The following is a 26,255-nucleotide window of genomic DNA, read 5'->3' as shown; positions in this document are numbered from 1 at the left end:
TACTACCTGTCAAAAGTTTTGACACATTTATTCTTTATTTTTATTTTAAAAAATTTCCCACATTTTAGAATAATAATAATAAAGTCATCAAAACTCTGGAGTAACACAAATGAAACTATGGGAATTATATTGTAATAAAAAAATCCAAAATAAATCAAAATAATTGAGTATTTTAGCATCTTCAAAGTCGACCCCCTTTCTGCGTCAAATTTCCAGAATTGTATTCGACATTTTCTCGACCGATCTCTTGAGGAATTTCCCTGAGATGCTTTTTAAAGCGCATTAAAGGAGTTCCCACCTACGCTGCGCACTTAGTGGCTGCTTTTCGGAATATTTCGCTCCGAGTTGTCCCGTCTAAAAAAAAATATTTTTTTGTAAATACAATTATACAACACCCATTTCAAGCATTTAATCATACACCTTCAGATCAAAAGCTTTTTAAAGATCATGAGAAACATTCCAGTTGAGTGTCCACAAACTTTTGACCGGTAGTGTATATCGATCCTGTACAGTCCCTCCAGGATTTCGCGATTCTTGCAGTCGTGGAAACGAACGCAAAATCGCGCAAACTCCGCAATCTTTTGAGGAGCTTGCGATTTTTCAGAATTATCACAGATTGTCCGCAGATTTGGGCCGAGACGAGTCGTGTGACGTCATCACGACGCACGTTCAGCCCAAGCCCTCTTCGAATTCACGAGTACAGCTCAAAGGTCTCATTTACCAACAAACACCACTGCGAAAGACCGCGCAAAACAATTTCGTGCAATTGCAATTTCGCCAATTCGAGCAGTTTTCCACAAAAGAAAAAGCACAAAAAAAGCAGAATCAAGCATCTCAGAAAAACTCTGTGAAATCCTGTACGGACTGGCTATATGGTAACATCATCTTGCATGAAATCCTTCAGTTAAAAATTATCTTTTATATATATATATATATATTGGTTTGAGTATCAAGGTTCCATTATCGTTTTTAGAAGAGAAAAGTGTTATATCTAGTAGACAGGGACAGAGGAACTGTGTGCCAGATGTTTCATGCACAACACTAGTGCTCTTCCTTTTTGACTCACTCATACGAGACCTTCCGTCATCGCCGACACACATTCATGTCTGCGCAGCTCATCGTGCTAATTGAGCTGTGTGTGTGTGCATGCAGAAACCACACATAAGCCCGAGCACATTAAGATATGTGTTCTTTAATGTTTTCTCACCTCAGTTTCAGCGGATGCAGCTTAAAGAAGACTGACGCATCTTATGCCCCTTTTTATGTATATAATATATATATATATATATATATATATATATATATATATATATATATAAAGCATATATATGTTTATAATTATAAATACTTCAAGTTCTTTTTCTTCAACCAATATTTTGTGACGCGCTGTTGAATATACTGTATATATTCTCCAGTGGCTCGTGTCAGAGGCGCTTTACGAGGTGCATGACGCAAGCGCGTACACGTCGCACGTTTATTAAGGCTGTATTGCCATAATTGTGGTCAGTACACTGGGCAGGGGTGTACATTACAAACCCGGAACGAAGACTTTTAAAAACACAGCTTAGCAATGCAGACAAACAAGCACAATTTTGCAACCGCACACAGAAACACAGAGGTTCGAATAAACACACAAAGTGGGGGGAAAAAAGAAGAGCAGGTGGGAACAATCAGGGAAGCAGCCAATCAACGGACAGCGTGAGTAAACAAGAAGAGTCGGCTGTGACTATATAAGGCAAGCCGAGGGCAGACGGGGATACAGAGCAGTGAGGGGTCAGGGCCGTGATATCCCCAGCTCCAGTTTTCAAGCAGAGCAAGAACAATGTGGCATTTCTCATTTAAACGCCAACTGTTCAGAGAAAACAAAGACTTGAATATCAGTTTCACAGAATCGGCTTTAATTTATGCGTCGAGTTTGATCGGGGAAGGGGAATATACGTGTTTAATGCCCAAATGTTTTGGGCTAGTTTTAGGTCTTTTGTGTGGTTTTTGAGATGTAGCTGTGTCGGAAATTTTATCGACTCTAAACTGCCTATTACATGGTTACGCTAGAAATTCTCTCATTAGTAGCCTATATTGGGGCCACGGTGGCGTCAGCCTAGTTCACTCTGCACGATTTTAAGCCCGATTTGCAAGTCGCTGAGCTTGCCAACAAAAACCCTTTGATCGGAGGCAACTCGGCGAGCAATCGGCGCTCGCCAATCGGCAGTCAATCATCATGTGTGAACTACTCGACAACGTGAGTTACTCAATAACAACACTGATATTTGGCATGATAAATATCTGGAGTTTTCAGGCGACTCCACATCCTGCAGTGTGAAGAGCCTCGTCACTGGCAGGGCTTGCGACGACGAGCTACAACCAATGAGAGAGCAAATTTTGTAAATCAGATGTTAGTTTTCTAATGAAAGAAATGAATATGTGGACTGGGGAGGAAACCAGAGTACCCAGAGGAAACCCCTGAAGCAGGAGTCAAACCCCCAACCCCAGAGGTGCGAGGCAAACGTGCTAACCACCAAGGCTAAGTTCACGCTACACCACTTTCATTGGCATTTCCAAATTGTGTGCGATTGTGCCCGGTGATGGGTTGGCACCCCGTCCAGGCTCCCGGCTCCCTCGCAACCATGTGTATGGTAAGAGGTCTGGAAAACAGATGAATGGGTGGATGGATAGTAGCCTGTCAACTTAATTTAGTTTGACGCTGTGTATTATTAATGACGTCCTTCCGCATCAAAATCTGTGGTCATTACCCGCTGCTGCATTAGTCTACCCCGAAGTAGATGATGAAAGTGAGTAGGGTAGGGCTCAGATAAATCACTATAAAGGCCCATTCTAGTTTCGCCGCTATATTAAGGGCAGAAACGAAACACTCGCTAACTACTGACTAATGTTCTAATACGTGGATGGTCAGCTCAAGCTTGTATTCCTTTTGACTCGGCCCAGGTTTGTGTGTTTGTGTTTGTCTTCCGGCCCACGCAGTAGCCAGGCAAGGTCATGACCAGGCTTGGAGGAATGGTGTCATGCACTGCGATCGTTGCCCGCAGTGTGCCATCTCACTGGTTTTAGCTCACCGGCCTGGACATGTTTACCTTCTCGAATGGGCTCATGACCTCCAGGGAGAAAGCGGCCTGTCACACGAGTGTAGCTACTGCTAGTCAAGATCCACAGAGAGTGAAAAGGACAATGGTACGAGGATATTATAGTGTCCGGCGTAAGCAGTTTCTTCTTCTGTTGGAGTGAAGAAACTTGTCAGAGACTCACTCCTACAACTCATAAGGCTTAACACGCCTATTAGACCATTTACCTTTCAGTCATTTTTTTTTTTTTTCTTTCAGAGAATGAACCTCTGATTAGACGTGCCTCCAGATCTTGTATGTAAATACATACATAAATACGCCTGCATTTAGAAATCTTTTTTTCCTATCACAGTTCCTAATCTAAATATAATTCCGACGAAAACTACTTTGCCCAAGCGCTGTCTGAACTCCCGCAAGAGCACATTTCACACAGCGTGATCACAGACAGAAGAAGCTATCAGGTCTTCCACGCTGCAGTCTGCTTCGAAATCTGTTCCATGCTCTAGTGCTTTAGTGTAATTCAGAGCTCCTGCTCGGATCGAAATGTCATCTTGCGGTCCGGGCCACAAAAGTCACGGTGCTCGTGACCCACTTTAATCGCTCTCACTCCAGTGGAGCATCATGGGCTGTTAGCACAGGCCTGCGTCTCTCTCAAAGGGCAGCAGCAGCAACGACCACAGCGTCTGCCTCCTGCTTGCTCTCGCTTCAGACAGGTTAAACACACTGTACTTCAAGTACGGTTCAGTACTGGGAACTGACGGGTGAACGTTTGTGGGACTTGTACCCTTATATGAAATTTCAAACCTTGAAAAAGAATCGATATGGATTAGAATTGTTTGATAGGTTGAAGGTTGAGTGAGGAACAAAACATGATGGGGCATGCTATTGTAGGAAAATAATCAACCATGGGCTTTTGTGATGCAATCCAGTCAGAAGCAGAGCTACTGTTTCCATGCAAATGTTGTTGTTTTTTTTTGTTTTTTGCCAACGATTACAATTTTTTATGATTACTTAAAGGATAACAGTATGTACTTTTTTTTAATCCATTTATAGTAATTGTAATGTTGTGAAACTTGTAAACTTGAAACTTGTGAAGTTAGTTCCTGTTATGACTTTTGTTAATGCAGCTATAAACAGTTCTCTCTCGAGTTTCTCCCTCGAAGTTAATAAGAAGAAAAAAATGTAAGCTTCAACTTCATGTTAACGAAAAAGTGCAAAGCCCTCAGACTTTATTAGAAAACGTAAAGACGCAGATTTACCTCTATGACAAAGCACTGACACTGGAGTTTACACCCCCCTGGCTCTTAATGCATCGTGTTGCCTTCTTGGGCATCAGTGAATGTTTGCACCTTATGTAATAGTCGTGCACGAGTCCCTCAGTTGTCCTCAGTGTGAAAAGATGGATCTCAACATCATATAGCCTTTCACAAAACATAAAAACCGCAGATGATCATCCAGGTAACGACACACAGTATTAAGAATCAAGCGTACTGTATGTAAACTTTTTTTTTCCAGTTTCATTTCTGCTGAACTAAACATTTCTGCTGAACATTTCTGCTGAACATTTCTGCTGGACATTTCTGCTGAACATTTCTGCTGAACATTTCTGCTGGACATTTCTGCTGAACATTTCTGCTGAACTAAACATTTCTGCTGAACATTTCTGCTGGACATTTCTGCTGAACATTTCTGCTGAACTAAACATTTCTGCTGGAGATTTCTGCTGGAGATTTCTGCTGGAGATTTCTGCTGGACATTTCTGCTGGAGATTTCTGCTGGACATTTCTGCTGAAATAAACATTTCTGCTGAACATTTCTGCTGAACTAAACATTTCTGCTGGAGATTTCTGCTGGAGATTTCTGCTGGACATTTCTGCTGGAGATTTCTGCTGGACATTTCTGCTGAAATAAACATTTCTGCTGAACATTTCTGCTGAACTAAACATTTCTGCTGGACATTTCTGCTGGACATTTCTACTGGACATTTCTGCTGAACATTTCTGCTGAACTAAACATTTCTGCTGAACATTTCTGCTAAACATTCCTGCTGAACATTCCTGCTGAACATTTCTGCTGGACAATTCTGCTAAACTAAACATTTCTGCTGAACATTTCTGCTGAACATTTCTGCTGGACATTTCTGCTGGACATTTCTGCTGAACTAAACATTTCTGCTGAACATTTCTTCTGGACATTTCTGCTGAACTAAACATTTCTGCTGAACATTTCTGCTGAACTGAACATTTCTGCTGAACATTTCTGTTGAACATTTCTGCTGGACATTTCTGCTGGACATTTCTGCTGAACTAAACATTTCTGCTGGACATTTCTGCTGGACATTCCTGCTGGAGATTTCTGCTGGCCATTTCTGCTGAACATTTCTGCTGGACATTTCTGCTGAACATTTCTACTGGACATTTCTGCTGAACATTTCTGCTGAACTAAACATTTCTGCTGAACATTTCTGCTGAACATTTCTGCTAAACATTCCTGCTGAACATTTCTGCTGGACAATCCTGCTAAACTAAACATTTCTGCTGAACATTTCTGCTGGACATTTCTGCTGAACTAAACATTTCTGCTGAACATTTCTGCTGAACATTTCTTCTGGACATTTCTGCTGGACATTTCTGCTGAACTAAACATTTCTGCTGAACATTTCTGCTGAACTGAACATTTCTGCTGAACATTTCTGTTGAACATTTCTGCTGGACATTTCTGCTGAACTAAACATTTCTGCTGGACATTTCTGCTGGAGATTTCTGCTGGACATTTCTGCTGGACATTTCTGCTGAACTAAACATTTCTGCTGGACATTTTTGCTGGAGATTTCTGCTGGACATTTCTGCTGGAGATTTCTGCTGGACATTTCTGCTGAAATAAACATTTCTGCTGGACATTTCTGCTGAACTAAACATTTCTGCTGGACATTTCTGCTGAACATTTCTGCTGAACTAAACATTTCTGCTGGACATTTCTGCTGGACATTTCTGCTGAACATTTCTGCTGAACTAAACATTTCTGCTGGACATTTCTGCTGAACATTTCTGCTGGACATTTCTGCTGGACATTTCTGCTGAACTAAACATTTCTATGAACATTTCTGCTGGACATTTCTGCTGAACATTTCTGCTGAACACGTCTACCAAACATGTCTGCTGAACATCACCTTTTTTCTTCTCTCCTCCCCTCCCTTTCCCAAATATTCCATTGAGAAGAGAAAAGAAAAGAAAACAAATTGAGCAACACACAGCAGTAAACATTCACAGGTTGTTTTTTTTTTCTTTTTATACTAACAAAGGAAAACAAAATTAAAAGTAAACCCACCCCCCCCCACAGTTGTTCACAATTCCCCCAGAATCAACTATCGCTGGTTATATAGATATTGTAAGACCCAACAACAGGCACAAAAATTTAAGTGGGAAGTGTCTGTAACTCCATAAATTATTCGATAAAGGGATGCCATTTATTAAAAAAAAAAACTTGTCCGTACAACCCTTCATCGTATACCTTATTTTCTCGAGTTTTAGAAAAAACATCATGTCCTTTAGCCACTGGGAGATAGATGGATATTTAGCAGACTTCCAATGCAACAGTAGGGAACGTCTTGCTATAAGGGATGTGAAAGCAATAACATCCTTTAGTATCGAGCTCAATGGAACTGAGTCGTATGTAAACTTTTGAACTGGTTCATTTGTGGACATTCAGTCATTATTGTGTGTTGTGGATTATGTGTAAACATCTGTTATGTGAAATGGCTTATTAAGGGCAGGACTAAATAAACAACAAAATGCAATTTTAAGGATCCCTGTTTTTTTTTTTTTTGTTTGTTTGTTTGTTTTTTTTTTTTTTTTTTAATGATTAACTTTTTGCGGATTCTGCAAGGCGTGTGTAAATTTCATTTACTGTAAGTTAGCTAGCAGGCCAGCGTTGTATGGATGTTTTGGGGCTTCCGTGTCATCGTTTAATGTTGATCAGGATTGTCGCAGAGCCATGGAAATAATTTTGTAAGGTCGTTAACTGAACTGAAATGTCACATTCCCTGAATCAGTTTATTATGGAAGTTTTAAATGGAAAGCATGTCCTTGTTTAATCATCGCTGTTCTTAGTCTTGTACTCTCTCCTAAATAGTCTTAAGTGAATAAATGGTTGTGTGTGTGTGTGTGTGTGTGTGTGTGTGTGTGTGTGTGTGTGTGTGTGTTTATCCCAAACCCATAACTAATGTCCAGCCTTGGGGAAGCCACATAGCTCTCATCCTCCCCCTTCTCCTTTAGCACAAATAAGGGACTACGGCACTGATGTCTAATTAGGATTGATCTCATTATTTCTTTCCAGTTGTGTTGCCCTTTTGGTTTTTAACTCATTTAAACTCTACAGATGGAAGTCCTTGGGCTCTGCCTTAGCCTCTCAACTTAACACTCATTTGTCCCAAAGCCTCTCTTGGCTATTTATGTCCTTTCGTTTATATCTGCCCATTTTCTCCTCATTCTGGTTCACCGAAGGTGTTTTTACTGGACATTCAGGCAGTTAAGGGCTACAAACACTACAGCCATAACCACACGACTACAGAACACAACGAGATACCCAGACTTTAAGCCTTTTTTGGGCTTAAAGTTACTATCTAGGATGTCAGTGAAAGTTTTCATTTGAATTACTATCTAACATGCCAAATAAGGCGAGGGGGAAACTCTTTCCCAGTAAAGCATGGCAAAATGAGCAACAGAAGATAAAATATCTTTAAGCCCCGTAGGGTCGGAGTTCATAATCAGTGTCTTTGGCGACAGTTCAGGCAGCCGAGGGCGTGTTTTAAACTGGAATAAGCATTGGCGTGTCCATTAAAGGACTGACAATTAAGGAATTAAGGAATGAATCATTTGTTTTCTCGATCTGGTTCTGGATCATATTAATAAGCATGTTCTCGCTGGTATACTGTATTAGTGTTCTCTTTTTAATGCCTCTATATATATATATATATATATATATATATATATATATATATATATATATATATATATAAAGGTTCATGTAAATCATGTGCTGGTTCGTGTACATAGTCCCATCAGACAGGAAAACAGCTGGAATTTCAGCTTCTGGTGAATTTATTTTGAATGTTGACTTGAATGTTTTTTCAGCAGTATCTATTACGGTAAGGAAGTTGATCCATTTGGTCACTGGTCCTCTTTTTTCTGACTTGTGTGTGAGCAGGAGTTGTGCTAGAATCCAACCCGCTAGTCAATACATTTATTCAGCAAAGGTCATGTTTGGGGAAAACAGAGTTCTGTTTATAGCATCCCGACTCCTGATTCTTCGCGTGTTATGTATATGTGCCCGTACTTTTTACATTTACAGTGATTTAAACCAATTGCGACTTCCTTTAAAGGTATAATGAGCATTTTTAGTGGAAGTTAGAAGAAGCTTGTAGTGTGTTTACACAGCGAGATGCTGTAAACACCCGGATGACAAGTGACATGCGTAACACTCTTTGTACTTCACAGTTCACCACCCGCTGCACTGTGTATACGTAGATAAAGGGGTGGAGTCATCAGTGGTACAGAAAGGCCAACACTCCATCAAGAATAGCTTTAATCCCTTGGCGCAACATAGGAGCATTTTTAAAATACTTTTATCCAATAGAACGTGCACACTGAACGAGTGGGTGAAAACGATATATAGTCACGCTGTGCTTGTGCATTCTTGGGCAAATTGAAGCTTTGCCTTAAGCACATGACCGCCTGTCTGTACTAGACGCTGTTTTGTTTCGTCCTTATCTGTATTTAGGACATTGGGAAGCGTGATGAGTAACATTAAGGCATTCATTACAGTTAAACGATTAAAGGTGTGGTCAGCGATTTTAGAACACATAATAATGTAGCGTTTGTTTGAAGTTCTTACACTCCAGAAGCTTCCATCAAACATCCGCTCAGAGCGAAAGCCCGGTTTCTGTTGTGGTCCAGGATCTGTAGCCGGAAAGAAAGCAAAAGATGTGGACCACCAACATCTAAACCCATCAGGACACGGAGATGTTTACTGACCTGACAGACACCAGTTCAGAAATAGTGTTCTAATTGTGTGTTGTTGTGCTTTGGGGTGTGGTTTTTGCAGGGAGCGCTGAAGGGAGAGGCGATGTTGGTTTAACGTTTACATACAGATTCAGTGCACATAGCTTCAGCTAACCTCAACAACAAAAAAAATCACTGACTGCACCTTTAAGTTGAACATTGTGTTCGGAGCAGTGCTGATGGATGTGAGTGACAAGGTGTTAAACGAGCACCGACTTCCAGCAAACACGCCCCCTTATACACATATTCTTACATACTTGAGTTCTTTCTTTGTGTCAGATGTTTGAACGCCTTCTTTCTCCCTAAAGATCAGGTTAAAGAGGCATAGCTCACATGCTGCGAGTGCTGAACTAAGAAAAGATTCTTTGTTGCTTCAGAGCTTTAAAAAAAAAAACAAAAAAAGAACAACAAGCACACACACCTCTCGCAATCCTTGCTGGATTACAGACGAAAGCAGAGTGACACAAAGCCCCTTAAACATCCGCAGTTCACTTTCCTCCTGCAGTCATGCTGGGCTTCATGCTGCTTGTTTGTTGTTGTTGTGTCGTGTCCCCCCCCCCCCCCCCCATATGAAGGATCTTTATCTGCTCTCACTTCACCCTTTCTATACGAAGCAGTTTCTACTTCCTGTCTCATTATATCCTGAAGCAGATATCTCTTAACTTTTAAGCCTTAATACTACATTATACCAAGACAAGTCGCTCCATCTTCTTACGTTTTTAAACGGTTTTCAAAAGCAAATCTTTTGAAAGTGGTTGTTCTGCCATTTTTGGGCGAGACCTATCTTTTCTTTTAGACTTTACGTGTTACAGTGCAGGCTCGGTGCTTCTGAATGACAGCGTGTTAAGTAGAACAGTAATGTCTTGGGGGCAGCGTTGATGGATTTGAGTGGCACGGCATTAAAACGAACGCCAACAGCAAGCACGTCTACTTTTACACCCCCGTTCTCTCCAGAGCGCTGTTTTTTCCCCAATGGCTTCCCAAAACATCTTTCTGATTGAATTCTTCTTCTTAGTCCTTCCCAGTTTGCCTTCGGAAGGTTCTTGAAATTCCTTGCTATCGAGGACGCAGTGTAGACTGTCGATTTATTAGCGAAGTCGTTAGTCCTCCATTTTGTCTCCGTGTTCTCCAAGAAAGTGCATAGGTTATGACAAATAGTCATGCGTGTACATAGGACACACCCTCTTCCCGAGCTGTGCATACATACATACAGCTGGATCTGACTGAAGTGTTGGCTAAAAGACCGCGATTACGACCTCGTCGACTGTGACTGTGACCTTGACCTTTAAATATATAATTAACCGTCCAAAATTATACAATTGATGCATTCAACGCCAGATTATTCAACTTCAAATGATTCATTACTCACCTGCGTTTATGTGATTTAAATATGAATCACGAATCACTCATACGACTGATCTCCAATACCAAAACAGAAAAAAATCACACTAGCAATACTACGTTAATTACGGTGTCTTATTTATTTATATATTGTACACATGTTTAGTGCCCATGAGCATTTTCCTTCTTTATATATTTATCTTTATGATTTTTTTTTTTCACTTCGTGAGTTTGTAGTTTGTATTTGATGTTTGTTTTTGCATCTGAGTTCTGTTTCATGGTTTTAATATTTTTAGTTGTTTAGTTGTCAGATTTGTCCGCTGGTTGCCCGTGCTGGCCGAGCTCCAGACCCAGGTTCGGTCTGAGGATTTCCCCCGGCATTGATCGTGTCCACGTGCTCGCTCTGGGCTGCTTAGTCCTCTGTGCAGCTCAAAGGCATGACGTTCAGGCCGGCTTTGTCCGGTGGTGCTGTGGCCGTGTGGGACGTGCGGGCCGTGTGGGCCATGCCAGCGTAGGCCTTCAGTGGAACTGTGATCAGCAACGCCACTGAAATTAGATCACGGCAACTTCTGAAAGACTCGGATAACCAGCATGTCAGTCTTTGTGTTACTTTTTTTCTTTGTTTGTTTTCGGATTGTCCACACTTCTGTCTGAGATTCTCGTTGGCGCAATATCCCAACAACGAGTGATGGAATGTTGGTCGGCTTGATATGAAATCATCGTTGTAACCAGCACATTGAATCGATTCGATTTTGGAATTGATCCAAACAGGGTCGTGGTCACAGCAAGGTCAAAGGTCTAAAACCTATAGCTTCGATAGCTTCCTCCCTGTTTGCCGTACAGAGATATTACTTGCACGTTCATGTTCGGGAACTCAAGGCCCATTTCCCGGCTGTGTCAGATTTTTCTTGTCCGTGCGTCCATATGAGATTCTCGTTAGTTCCTTATGTCATGAACGAGTGGTTGAACATTTGTAGTTTGTTTGTGGATTTATCATTGTAACCAGCAGATAAACTGATAAGATTTCAAGGTCACACAACAAGGTCAAAGGTAGGGAAATAGTTTTTCTTCAAAAGCTTCCTTCCTGTTTCAGGTATATTTTAAGGGAATTTCAGGCGTACCAATTAGTGGCAAGAAGGATTAGACTTCTTGATGGAAGAGACATTCCTGTCCACGCCACTGGCATCAATTTCCACTTGTTTATTCATTGTTTTGTTGTTTTTTTTTTTGTTTGTTTGTTTATTTTCCAAAATTGTACAGCGACCTAGGGCTTCTAAAATGCTCTGTATAAATTACATGATGTTGGTGGTGGTGTCATTATTATTATTATTATTATTATTATTATTATTACCATTATCATTATTATTGTCCAGAAGAGGATTCCCTTTCGAGTCTGATTCCCCTCAACGTTTCATCCTCATGACGTCTCAGAAGGGTTTTTTTTCCCCCTTTTTTCTTTTCTTTTTCTTTCCGTTGTTGTCACTCCCACCTTTGGCTTTGCTCATTACGGATATAAACCTACATCCAGATTTCTGTAAAGCTGCCTTGTGACCAAAAGCACCATACTAATGAAATTGAATTAAGCTGAATATTTATCATTTCTCATCATTAATTTATTATTGTACTAATGGGATTTACAAGACCATCATGTCTTGCATGCAGATGTAATAGTTTGATGCACTAAGCCACACTGTGTATGTGATCATACACACCATAAGACCGATGATCTTCAATCACAGAAACAATCACACTAGCAACATTACAACGTTGTGCTCCTACAGATGATGTAAAGGTTGATCCCTGTGTCTTATTTTATACGTCATTCTTCCTTGTGCAGTATTTGCAGAACTTTATTTCATACTCGGTCTTTTACCTTTCCTACTTTTCTCTCTGTACACGTATGTAATTTAATGACTTGCGTGCAGTTCCTCACAATTTCTGGATTTTTGTCAAATTTCGTTGTGGCAAAAAGTTCTACGTTAATAGAATTAAACTGCTTGAATTGAATATATAAGTTCAGTAGTCTTTCTGCTCCTCGTTGGACGAAGAGATTATTGGGAGTATATTACTAATTGCTTTCACAAAGGCCGTCGATGACTCAGTGGCATTTATGCAGAATTAACACTTTGATACACTGAGCCTTACTGTAAATAATCTCATGAATCATAGTGAATCAACCATGACTGCGAGACCCAAAATAAATAAATAAATAAATAAATCACACTAGTAATACCATGTCCTTACAACCGAACTAAAAGAGAATTACCGTCTCTTAGTTCACATGCAGCAGATCTCCATGTTCTCCGCAGAGTTTTTTCCAATCAAACCGGCACAAACAGGTTTCTGTTCGCGTAATACTGCTCACATGCACGCCACGTCTTGAGCTCGGATCACGACAAGCTCACATGAAGTAGCATACCGTGCCCAGTCGGGTTCAGAGCAGAGGGCACGGACTCTTCCCTGCCCTGTGCGTGACTGCGTGGCATTTGATGCTTGTGCCAGTAGTTGTAATTTGCAGCCTGATTGTGCCCTGCAACAGTAAACACTTACTAAAGGCTCAGGAATCTTAAGAGGTATAAAGTAATTGCAGGTTCCCTCTGCAAAGATTTGTGTGTTTCACCTCTCTGCACTCTCGGCCAGAACGGCTGTCTTCGTCTTTATCAGACGTCGATTTAAAAAAAAAGAGAAAGCGTCTTTTGAATTGGATCTGGATTGATGGAATAAGGGTTATAAGTTACTTGGTTATAAACTTTGTGAGCAAGAGCTTTTCATAATGTTCAAAGTGTTTCAGTGCTGCTGATTTATTTAGCATGCATAGACTAAAAAAAGGGAAAAACATCAAGATAATTGGTGTTTTAAGGCATTTGTAATGAAGCGCTAAATAGACCAGCTAAGACTGTCGCTCTGATAAACAGTTATGCAGCTGTTTAGACTGTTAAATTATACATGCTGGCCCTGAGGGTCGACATAAAATGTCATTTTCACAAATCATTTTTACAAATAAATAAATAAATTTAAAAAAAGGGTCAAATTGGTTGACTGTAGCTAGTGGATAGAACTGCGGGTAGAGAAGCTATTTGGGTGAAAATACTGGTATATCCCATCCTGCTTCTGTTTCCTGTACATAATAGTGTCTATTGATGGTTAATGATTAATAATTAATCCTCATTTGAAAGTATGTACCAGATGATTTGACAGCTCATTTGCGCAGGTAATCGTTTGAGAAGTCTGTAACCTGCATTAAAGTGAAAGGTTTCTGAAAGGAGTGGTTAATGTAATTCACAAGTCAAGGTTAAATAGTGAAGTTTCTACAGTGTACCCTTGGTAAATATGAGCAAAGAAGGCTGAGGAAAAATTGTCTTTATTGTTTAGCCTTTTGATCTTTTGTTAAAATTTTTTTTTAAAAAATTGCAAAAATTCTCTGCTCTCATGGATATCAAACAATTGCAAACACAACACAGGTTTATCCAAGAAAAGAATTTTTGTTAAATATAGGTGTGCAACAATTATTGGCACCATTTTAGTCAATACTTCGTGCTACCTCCCTCTGAGTCTTCTCCTTAATGCCTGATGAGGTTGGAGAATACATGGCAAGGGATCTGAGACCGTTCCTCCATACAGAATTTCTCCAGATCCTTCAAATTGCAAGGTTCACGCTGGTGGTCTCTCCTCTTCAGTTTTACTGATCATCACAGGTTTACTATCGAGGTTTACTGTTTCAGGTCAGGGGACTGGGATGGCCATGGTAGAACCTTGATTTTGTGGTCAGTAAACCATTTTTGTATTGATTTTGATGTATGTTTTGGATCATTGTCCTGCTGGAAGATCCAACCACGGCCCATTTTAAGGTTTGTGGCAGAGGCAGTCAGGTTTTCATTTAATATCTGTTGATGTTTGATAGAGTCCATGATGCTATGTATCCTAAAAAAATGTTCAGGTCCTCTGGCAGAAAAACAGCCCCAAAACATTAAAGAGCCACCACCATATTTAACCGTGGGCATGAGGTACTTTTCCATATGGCTACCTCTCTGTGTAACAGAGGTACCACAGAGTAAACACCACCTCTGGTGTTTGTTGCCAAAAAGCTCTATTTTGGTTTCATCTGACCATAGAACCCGAACCCATTTGAAGTTCCAGTAGTGTCTGGCAAATTGAAGACGCTTGAGTTTGTATTTGGATGAGAGTACAGGCTTTTTTCTGAAACCCTTCCAAACAACTTGTGGTGATGTAGGTGACTTCAGATTGTAGTTTTGGAGACTTTCTGACCCCAAGACGCAACTAACTTCTGCAATTCTCCAGCTGTGATCCTCGGAGATTTTTTGGCTACTCGAACCATCCTCTTCACAGCGTTGAGACGATATAGACACACGTCCAATTCCAGGTTGATTCATAACATTTCCAGTTGGCTGGAACTTCTTAATTATTGCCCTGATGGTGGAAATGGGCATTTTCTGTGCTTGTGCTACAACAGTTTTTCTTACTTTGAATGTGGGAAAAAATGTAAATATACTATTAGAGAAGCCTAGTGTCTTTTTTATGCTATGTAGGCCTGTTTCAATTCATGAATGCACATATTGCAATTCCGTTATCCCATGTCGTTGCCATATGGCAACAATTGCATTTTACCATTGAACAAAACACTAAAAATATATAAATTTGTTTAAATGACAAAAAATACATTTTAACTTCTCATTTAGTGTTTAATTTTTTTCCTTTAAGTATTTTTGCCTAAAAATTCAATGAATCAGGGCCCACTGATGATGACCTTCACCATGCCATGTGATTGCAGAAAAGGAGGTCCAAACAGCACTTCCTGGTCATGTGACATGGCATTTTCTTGTTTTATCAGTGTTAAAGCCCTCTTTTCCCAGGTACAAAGAAAAATAATGGTTGTGTATTATTGCCTATGAAAAATTGGAAGTAAATGAGTTGTTGCCATATGGCAACACCATGAAGAAAGGAGTTACAATTGTAATCGTTAGCAAATTGCTGTTGTATCAGAGGAATCAAACACTGTGGGTCATGCTTATTGGAAATGACTCAAAAGCGTAGTGGTGATAGTAACTCCGTTTCACATCAGACCACATCACACAACCCTGTCATCAATTATTTTCCTATAACAGCACGCTGTGATGTGTTTTATTCCTTACGTAATAAAGGACACATCATGTGTTATAACAGTTGTGGGAAATATGAGATTTATTCAACCAGAACAGGAAATCTGTTTTCTAGGTCTGGTCAATAACTAATTCACTACACAACTTGATTTATTATATGTATAATTATTATTGTTAATAATTTAACCTCCAAACAGTGTAATCATCAGTTTATGCTGAATCGTTTGTCTGTGGTTTGTATTTTATGTATTATAATGAAGGTCAACTGTCATGCCTAAATGAACCAGTTAGCTTAGTATGATGCTGATTTTACGCACAGTACAGAGAAGTGTACGGAGAGAAATCTGCTGAATCTGTCACAGGGCATCCGGTGTGTGTTGCAAGAAAGTGTCAGTTGGGTGTACCCACAAAACCACCAATATTACGACAGTGTTCTAATAGATGAGGAAGGAGGCAAATTCGAACAAGAAGTAACGAAGTCGCATCTGAATATGCGTTGTGCAAATACTTTAAACATTCGAGGTACATCAATCTGCATGTCTCGGGGGTTAATAATAATAATTAGTCAAATTAATTTTTCCTTTTATTTTATTTCGGTAAAATAAACAGGGAATAATTTTCCTAAAATTGCTTTTTTTAAAAAAATAAATAAATTAAAAATTAAAAATCACCTCCCGAGTGGCATAACGGAAAATCGTTCGCACTATTATCGAAAGATCGAGAGTTTAAATCCCCACGATGCCACAGCCATCTGTGAGTCTAGAAAACACCATCTGGAGGGATACTCACTCTCTCCCCTGTCAATCACAGTCAGTGGCACTAGCCAATCATGATTGACTTTAAGCTCTTGTATGCGGAAGAGGGCGGATAGCGCTTTGCTACGAGTATGTTACGCTGCAGCAGTGTGAAAAGATACGGTTCGCTGGCTTCACATGTCTCAGAGGAAGCATGCGTTAGCTTTCACGCTCCACAGTTTGTAGCTGTATGATAAGAAGAGCTGGGTGGGAATTGGCAGGTGAGTAAATTAGGGAAATATTGGGGGTACTATCAATAGGGTCTACTTGTTTGTGGATCTAATATGAAGAAGAAGAAAAAAAAAAGCCACTGCAGTAAATTTCCACGTGCACAGAGTCGACCTGGCAATAAACATAGCTATTGTGCCAGCTATTCTCTGGTTAAGATGTGCACCCCTAAATTTTCGGTGATTAAATATTCTTCAATTCCAGTCCTCTGATTTATAAAAGCTGCCATTTTGTCCTCCTTTACCATCAGCCTCTTCCTATTGTTTTCAAAAGCATGTAGTTTCACCCTAGCTACCTACAAATGACCGATACACATCCGGGTTTCTTTCTTGTAATGTTTATTGGTTTAAAGCCAAAAAAACAATAATGTTTTCGAATGTACAGTACTGTGCGAAAGTTTTAGGCACCCTATATTTTTAGTGCAAACTTTGTTATAGATTTTTTATGTTCTGACTTCTACATTATCGAGTCAGTACCAAAAACATGTTAGATTCCCAAACATTAGTTTTCCAGCATAGATTTAAATGTTACAGAAAAATATTTGTATGTCAGTAAAGAAAGCAGCACATTAAGTGGTAAGAGACACTTTTCAGACAAAAAACACAGTCAGTACATTTACATGGACAACAATAATCCGACATTAACCCAATTAAGACGATACTCTGATTAAGAAACTAGCATGTAAACGGCAATTATTGAATACCTTAAACCGATTAAAGTCGTACTCGAAGTAAATACAAATGGAATTAAGACATGTGGAGTATTCCTGTTTTAGTCACATTATCCACGTGCATTACAGACATGTACACATCTTAATCACACTATTAATGTCGTGTGGGAGTTTTCACCGCATTTTGCGACAGGACACGATCACACACGGCAACGCTCAACCGTTTTATGGCAAACAAGAGAGCACGGCTGCGTCCCAAACCGCGTACTTACCTACTGTATAGAAGGCGACATACATGTATTTCAACTAACTATATAGTAGGTAAGTACGTTGTTTGGGACGCAGCCCACGGCTTCAAGCAGTCATCTATGTGCACGTACAGCATGATAAATAATTAACCGCACTTGAAGCTTTCATAATAATTTAAAATAAAAACACCCAAAACTGTATACGGTCCCATAACGAAGACCAACTGTATGTCGATACGTGAAATTCTGGAGGGAACGTCGGACGGCGTGGCGCGGTGACGTAATGACGTGTGCAGTTAATCGATCTATGTTCTATAACATGCAAAACGGGAACATGAAAGGAATATTCTAAAAGCGACTCATGTAAACACCTTAATCACAGTATTGTCTTATTCAGAATAAGGTCAATAATTAGATTACTGCTGTCCATGTAAATGTAGTCAATGAAGGCTGCTGGGTTTTGCTGCAAAAACAAGAAGCAAGTGCGACAGTTTGCGACACAACCGTGGCTGGTTCTGCAAGCTGCTCAATAAAACTTATAGCTCATTTCCTTATAAAACTGCACTAATTGTACCAGAGACTACTTTTTTTTTTTTTTTTTTAAAGCAAAGGGTCGTCACACCAAATATCGACTTTGTTTCATTTAGTACTGTTTAATGTTGTTTATAGTATATATTTTTTTCATTATGTTTGAAGTCACCTTTGGTGTACAGCATTACTTTGCACGCACAGTGCTGTATATTTTTCGTAGTTGTTTAAAATGTGAAAAGGAACCTGATTTTCAGCGTTTCTCATTGTAGCTTGGGGTTTTTGAGCATTCATTGTTGATGAATTCCTGCCAAGTATTATTAGCTTTTGCTTCACATAATCTCTCACAATTGCAGTTCCAGTAATCAACTGTCAAAGAAGGGAATGTTCTGGTTACAAAGCCTCCAGTCCACACCCATCACACTCCCTGTTATATATTACTTAAAAGATTTAACTTTTCTTTTTTTTTCTACACTCGCCGATTGTGCTTTGTACATTTGTCATCCCAAAAAGAAAAGAAAAAAAAAAAATCAAAAGGTAACCAAAGTACATAGTATTATAATTGCTAGTTAAATATTGCCTATACACTTAGTACATCACATTAATCACTTAAAGGCCATTATTAAGAGGATGATTATATAGTCACGGCCATTAGCATGTGACTCTCATTAGATGGCTCTTTCTTTAGACACTTTCATATGGAAAGCACGATCTGAACATGTGTTTGAAGACAATTTTTGAAGTAATGACTGCTCATTACATCAAAAAGCAACCTGGCTGTTTAATGCCTTCTTTTCCGTGTGTTTCTGCAAGCATGTATGCACACTCACGAACACACACACACACACACACACGTGTTTACACTCTCGCCCTCAGGACAGTCTGCATATACAGCATGCATTTAGACCATGGCGTGTAAACAGAGTATTATCTCTACAAAGGGGCTGCATCAGCACATAAAGGCCTGTCCGCCCAGTTTTTGCCCCCCAGCTGCAGATTCGGTCTTGCCAGCCTCCACCCGAAGCACCTGCCGCGACCGTGGGTGGCAGCGCGTTTGAAGTAGCGCTCGTCTCATTCGAATAGATGAAGTTTGACAAACGGCGCAGTTAGCGGAAGCCCACCACAGAAGGTAGCCATGTCTTTGTTGACCACAATGCTTATAAAGTCTCGCAGCTGCTCCTCGCATGCGAAAGCAATCCTCGTCGATTTTTTCCCCCCGTTAAGGTCATCCAGGGATCATCGGTCTTGTGCACTTTATTTAGCTGTAATTACTTGGTGCAGAACTTCTGAGTGGCAAGCTTACATTAATTAAGCCCGAGCACAAGCTGCGGTCCTACTGGCACGGACCGAGTGTTTGTTGTAAAGGTCAGGCTTTGGTAATGGATTTGGGGCACGGTGTTCTTTCTGTTTGGATATCCTATTTTGGACGCTCCTCTCACATATGCCTCGTGTTTAGAGCCGAGCAGCACAGACGATTTGAAAATGCCATTGTGCGATCCAGAGTGTGTTCACATGCCCGTGATTTGCCCGGGCCATGCCGCTCATGCAACCCTGGCACTGCACCCAAAAGCCATTTAGTGTACCTATCTGACATTTCTTTTTCGAACAGAGGGAGGGGAGGGAAAAAAAGCGACCTACAAAGCTGTCATTATCACATGTAATTATAGGAATAGGCTTGCAGCTTTCTGATCTCTACTTCTCGTCTCATCTCGTCTCCATTCACTTATCTGCGTCTCTCGATAATGGTCAGAAAGCGAAGGGCTTGTGTATGTACATGTCCACAACACACTGTCTTTTATATTCAAACAGCGCAGGAGATTAAATGCACAGTGACAGGAAATTAAGAAGGAAATGTAACGTAGTGCTATGCACAACGTTATACTGGAAAAGCCAGAGCTGTGTGTACAGCTGTTTACAGTAAACAACCGGTAGGGAATAGAAGTGCACTTGTATGTATGCGCTTATAATAACTTCAGAAACAAGATGTCTATCTTTCTTCTGCAGAATGAGAGTATAATAGAAGAGCTGCAATGTAGAACCCAACCCTAGCCTTGCGTCATTCACAGAGCCGTATTGCATCACGTTACAGATTACCAAGGAAGGCTGTTACTCCCTCGGTTTCCGGCAGCCGCATGGAAGTCAAGCAAGGCTTCCCGAGTACTCGTGACGTTTCTGCTGGGAATGAATTGGCTGCAGGTCAGGAAGAACGCGTGGCCGTAAATGCAGCATGACCATCCGTTATAGTGAAAAGTGCAGCCTTCGTAGAAATAGAACAAGAAAACAATCTAGCAAACATTCAAAGAGTGTAGTTTAATGAGTGTTAAAGAGTTAATACTCCATCGGGTGAGTTATAGCCCTTGTGTAATAGCTGACATAGCTCACAAATAGAATGTAGCAGGTTAAAGCACATGAATTAGCTTCTGTAAATACGAGTTTGCACCGTAAGAGTCTCAAGCCGCACCTTGTGGTTATGAAGTCAGTGCTGAATGCCAAAGAAAGCTTTAGGCCAGGACAATATGCTTATTGTCTTCCATGGCAAGAGGTGGCATTTAGAAAGCGAAGGATTATTGATGTTGGAAAGAGCTGCTTTTGTAGGAGAGCTTCCTGTAGGTTCAGGGAAATTTAAGGATTGTTTCTTAAGACAATGGATTACTGTATGTGTAAAACTTGTTTTTTTTTTGTTTTGTGTGTGTGTGTGTGTGTGTGTGTGTGTGTGTGTGTAATTTATGTTTTTATGTTGTTTTTTATTGCTTAGTGAATATAAGAAAGCTGTAGGTGTGAATGATGACTGGAGAAGAGGGTGTCAGTAAAGGTCATCTAACCCTGACCAGGGGTTGCTGGAACAGTGCCAAGAGGAGTATGCTATTGCTAAAGAGTGGAGCCGTGACAGTGATGGACATCGTGGCAGAAAGGTCATGCCTGCGAGCATCCACCCCAGTGCCTTCATGCCATGACGCATGACACGTGTAGGGCGTAAGATGAGTGATCACCACTGCTCCAACCATGACCTCTCAGATTTGAGTTTTTGGTTTTAAATTTAGTTCAGAATTTCATGAATCAGAATTTACAATATTGTCTCAGCAGTTATAATAAATGGACACTCATTATACATGAGGAGACAACAACATGTCTTTGTCCATGCTATTTCCAGAATATTTTACTATTACTATTTTACTATCCTATATTAAGAACTATTTACACCAGCAATGAAGGATTACTTTAAATGGGAGTTATTGCATATGAATGTTATTGCTTACTCATTAAGCTCATTAAGGATTAATCTCTGTCAAAAATCTGTAAATTTGGAATTGTGGAGTTTTTCACAATTCCACTATAATGAGAAAAACTCTACCACATCACTTAATAGATTAAGAACTATTAACTTTTTAACATCCCAGTGGATAGACTGAAATCTAATTGTTGCACCTAATGTACAAAAGCTCTTTTTATAAATTTTTTTTTTTTTTTTTTTTTACATGATGGTCTGAGAGTCGCTCCACAATCTCCCATAGATGTTTAATTGGGTTGATTTACATCATTTCTTCCTCCTCAATCCATTAAAAGACCCTTCTGGCCCTCTTAATAGGGGCGGTTTCATCCTTGAAGAGACCACTCCCATCAGGATAGAAATGTTTCATCATAGGATAACAGTGATCCAGCCCTTCCCTGTAATGGGACGAGTGGACCCGTACCACTCCATTATAACCATACCACTCCCACTATTTTTTTTTCCCCCATTAATGTGTCACCCATCCGTAACATACAGAAATGACGCCATCATGGGAATCAAGAATTGAGAGAAATGTCACGAAATCCCAGCCCTAACCTAAATCTTCGGTCAGACGGTCAGAGCCCTAACCTAAATCTTCATAAGATGCCGAAGAGGAACTTTCATGCAAACATCCTTTCAACCTCAGAGCCATGTCGTTTTGTAAAGCAGGGTGAGGAAAATCCCCATACCAGTATTTTTACTGGAGTTGACAGTGTGGGGTTATTGGTGCTTTTTAAGGTGGTTTTACTGACGTTCGTGGGTTGATTTACTTTTACAAGATTAACTGACGATGTGTCAGATATGTGCCTTGACAATGCTGTAATATGAATAGATAAAAGCAGTTTAGATATGTCAAATGTAATTGCAACCAACTTTAGGCAAGAAAGAAGTCTGACTACATTGTGACAGACAGGAGCCAGCAGGCAGACAGGAGAAAAAGAGAGGGTGTGGAAAAAGTAAACAGAACAGGAGTGAGAGGATTCAGGATTAATAATTAGCTTTCAGGATGAAAGTTTTAGCTAGTTTTTTTTCCCCTTTCTGAACAGGTTAAGATGCTAGTGATGCTAATGATAGCTCATGTCTAAGAGGGTTAGTGTTCGCACATGTTTTTTTTTTTTAAGCATATACAAATCAGCCGTGCAAGCAAAGTGTTTTTAAAGTGCACTTTACAACCAACAAAGAAGCTTTCTCTCTAAAGAACCAGGATCTTTTACCCCAGAATAAGATTCTCGTATTCTTTTTCGAATCCTCCTTGATCGAACATGGTTTGGTACTGTGGTTCAGGTACATGCCATTCCCCTGAAATAGTGCACTAATATTGGCACTCCATCTCGATGCTTTTTGGCCAGTGCTGAATAAGGTTTCTAAGAACGGCGATGTTTCAGAGTCAGTGAAAGGCTTAAAGTGGCCTGAACGCAACCACCTCAACAAGCAAGCAGGTCTGTATGATGGGTGGGTGTACTCCGTAGACCCCTAGGCGCACTCAGAGTACCTTTTGAAAGCCACTAGTGGTGAACAATTTGAAAAGGCTATTTATAAATCTGTTCTTTTTTTCTTCTAAAGATTCTTTGGTTACACAGCCCTTCCAGTATCTCCGTTTTTGACGTCGTTTATCATCTGTATAACTTCCCCGGAAAGTTACAGACAATTTTTTTCTGATTTGTGTATCATACCGCAACCCCTCTCTATTCACTCTGTTCCACAGAAGCTTGTTTCGTCACTCTTCTGTGGAATTGCGTCCATGTGTGACTTACTGAACACTTCCTTATAAACCTAAACCGAATCTTCATTTCCTCAATTTCCCTCTCACTTTTCCTGTGTTTTTTTACATTATTGCACGGTGGACAGATCTTGGTGGTAGTTTAGAGTTGTTACTTGTGCATAGTATGTCTAAGTCATGCTGAGAATAGTTCCACTGAAGGAATCTGGTAGTCAGTCATAGAAAGTGAAGCTTCAAACCACTAAAGGAACATTACGGCGTTGCAGCCGGTCGTTTACCGAAACGTGTTGAGCACGTTCCACTTTTGGTGGAAACTGTTAATCACTGCAGCCATGTAAATAATGATAATGAGTCTTTATTGGTCACATATACATTACAGCACGGTGAAATTCTTTTTTTCTTTTCATATCGCAGTATGTTAGGAGGTTGGGGGTCAGCCATGATACAGCACCCCTGGAGCAGAGAGGGTTAAGGGCCTTGCTCAAGGGTCCAACAGTGGCAGCAACCCCGACCTTCTGATCAGTAACCCAGAGCCTTAACCACCAAGCCACCACTGCCCCTAAATAAAACTGCCACGTAAATTAGGTGTGTTGATCAACTTTCGGGATGAGATTCTAGACGAGAGAGGAAGACAAGTGGGCACGTGGCTCTATGGGAAGTGGCTTCGATTAGAGACGTCTTATTTATCCTCTCACTGGTGACATGTTAATGGTGGAATCGATGATTTTTCAGTCATCGATATGTGTTTGTTGAACATTCTGTTCCAGATTCCTTTGCTGTTATAATAACCTCCATTCTTCTGGGAAGCTTTTCCGCTAGCTTTTGAGCGTGGCTGTGGGGATTTGTACGGAGCCCCTAAAGGGACATGGTGGTGTTGATTTGTGCTGCAACTTGTTTGTGTAGGTTTGGCTACTAGGACATATTTCAGTGTGGCCAAGGTTGATGTCGTAATGCATTTAACCCCACTGAACTCATTCAGATCATTTGTTTGTGAGTCACCAGTACGTCAGTATGCAGTATAACAGTGTTAATTAATTCTCTATAACAACATTTCTGACTAAAATGGGGACTCACGTGTGTAATTGTTGATATGGTGGAGTTTTTCCAAGAGGAGATGTTTATTTAGCATTTATGGAAGGAGTCTCCAGTGTTAGCAGTTCAATTCAATTGTATTCGTATAGCATTTTTAACGATGGACATTGTCTCAAAGGAGCTTTACAGAAACATATAAACACAGAATATAGATTTTAAGTGTGGCGAAGGTGGCAAGGAAAAACTCCCTAAGATGATACGAGGAAGAAACCTTGAGAGGAACCAGACTCAGAAGGGCACCCGTCCTCATCTGGCTAATAACGGATCGAGTGAAAGTAAAGGAAAATTCATTATGGTTTTTATATGAAGTCTGTCTTGTTGAATAGTCCGCTGTTCACTGAAGGAGACTTGAGTGCAAAATTGTATGTGGTAATTGCAGTCCTATGGCCATAGCAGCAACCGTAGTCCCAGCAACCACAACGAGAATGTCCATGTGGAATTGAGGTCCAAAACCATTTCCGGCACCATCCTCAGCAGTCTCCAGGCTGCACTGTGTAACAGTCAGAGCTGTAAGATTTCTGACACAGGAAAAGGGGCTTTGCTGTTTCTCGGTAACAAGCCGCATTGATTTGGCCTTATTAAAACTGTTTACAGCCGCTACAACATAAGTGATAACAGGAACTAATTTATTTCAAAAGGTAAGGGATGAAAGTGTGACGTGTTGGAATATTGCTGGAGTATAAGAACGACGAAACACTTCAGGACACGTTGTCATTGGAAAATAATGAACTTTGTAACTGTTCAACGTCGGGCTGCGTTGTTTCATCCATTACACTTTCTACTGTGGAAGAACTGTTGCGTAAGCGATAACAGGAACTAATTGCGATCCTTAATTAAACCGTTACGAAAGTTGATTATTTTCCAATAACAGCACGCCCTGTTTTGTTTCATTCCTTCCATATTCCCACGATTATCTTTTCAGGCATGGTTTTGATCTGGTCTGGCCTCGGACTGGCTCTGAGTTTATCCACACTCGGGTTGAGTCACGGTGTTGTGAATACACTCTTACACCGTCTCTCTCTCGCTCTTTCATTCTTTAGCCGACATTAGAAGGAGATCATGGCATTGCTGATGGTAACACACACACACGCACACACACCCAGAGCTCTAAGCCATGACACTCACATGGTGTCATGACACACAATGTGCTTCGCTGGGATATAAGACACACAACACTGAGAAGTCATGCTGCTATTGAACTCATCATTCCTTTTGCTGTGAAGCATGAAGAAAGAGTAGAGAGCAGAGTGAAAGGCCTTAACACGTCATTCTAGGGCACTTAAAGGTGTTTGTATTGTTATATAGTGGCTGTACCTGTTTGGTACAACATTCAGTTCATGCTTCTTCTAAAAAATCCTTTATGTCCTAATCCCTGTTTGTATTAAGTGGAGATTTTACAGTTGCTCAATACGTGTCCTCTGTGTGCGCTCTACACTCTGGTGAACTTTTTTTTTTCCCCTCTGTAATTGATTGATTGACTGACACCGCTTCGTTTATCTTTCTGTTAGCTTTTTTTCCCTTTTTTTTCAGACGTATTCATGCTAACCGTTCACTTTATTAGGAACACCTGTACTCGTGCGTTTCATGCATTTATCCAGGGTTCAACATCAGAGTGCAGAAAACGGTTTGAGCCTTGAGCGTTCTGAGACGCTATTCTGAAATAGACGTCGTTTGAGATACTGTAGCCTCAGTGTTAGTTCGAACCAGTCGGACCGAGCTCCTCTGACCTTTTTTCATCAGCAAGGCTTTTTCTGCCTGCAGAATTGCTGCTCACTGGATGAGTTTGTTTTGTTTTCGTTGTGTTTTTTCACACCGTGCTGTGGAAACTCTAGAGATTGTTCCCACAATTCCGCACGAATTCTGAAATACTCAAACCAGCCAGTCTGGCAACAACAACCATGCAACGGTCAAACTCACATGATGTCACTGAAACCCATCCCCCCCCCCCTCGCCCATTCTGATGTTTGATGTAAAACATTAACTGAACCTCTTGATTTGGTGTGATGGGTAGGATTTTATGCATTGTGCTGCTGTAATACGATTGGCAGATTGTTCCTAATTAAGTGAGCGTATATCTTTAATTCTTTGACAGCTTGTTCCTGAATCCGTC

At 40.4% G+C, this 26,255-nt stretch overlaps 1 protein-coding gene across 3 annotated transcripts in view; it reads left to right on the top strand.

Moving 5' to 3' along the window:
* Positions 1-26,255, top strand: part of babam2 (BRISC and BRCA1 A complex member 2) — a 90,086-nt gene that overhangs the window by 38,841 nt on the left and 24,990 nt on the right. The window lies entirely within an intron of this gene.

This window comes from Ictalurus furcatus, chromosome 9 (assembly GCF_023375685.1).
Source record: "Ictalurus furcatus strain D&B chromosome 9, Billie_1.0, whole genome shotgun sequence".
Taxonomy (NCBI): Eukaryota; Metazoa; Chordata; class Actinopteri; order Siluriformes; family Ictaluridae; genus Ictalurus; species Ictalurus furcatus.
The sequence above is the reverse complement of the archived record's forward strand: the minus strand, read 5'-3'. Positions and strand labels throughout refer to the sequence as shown.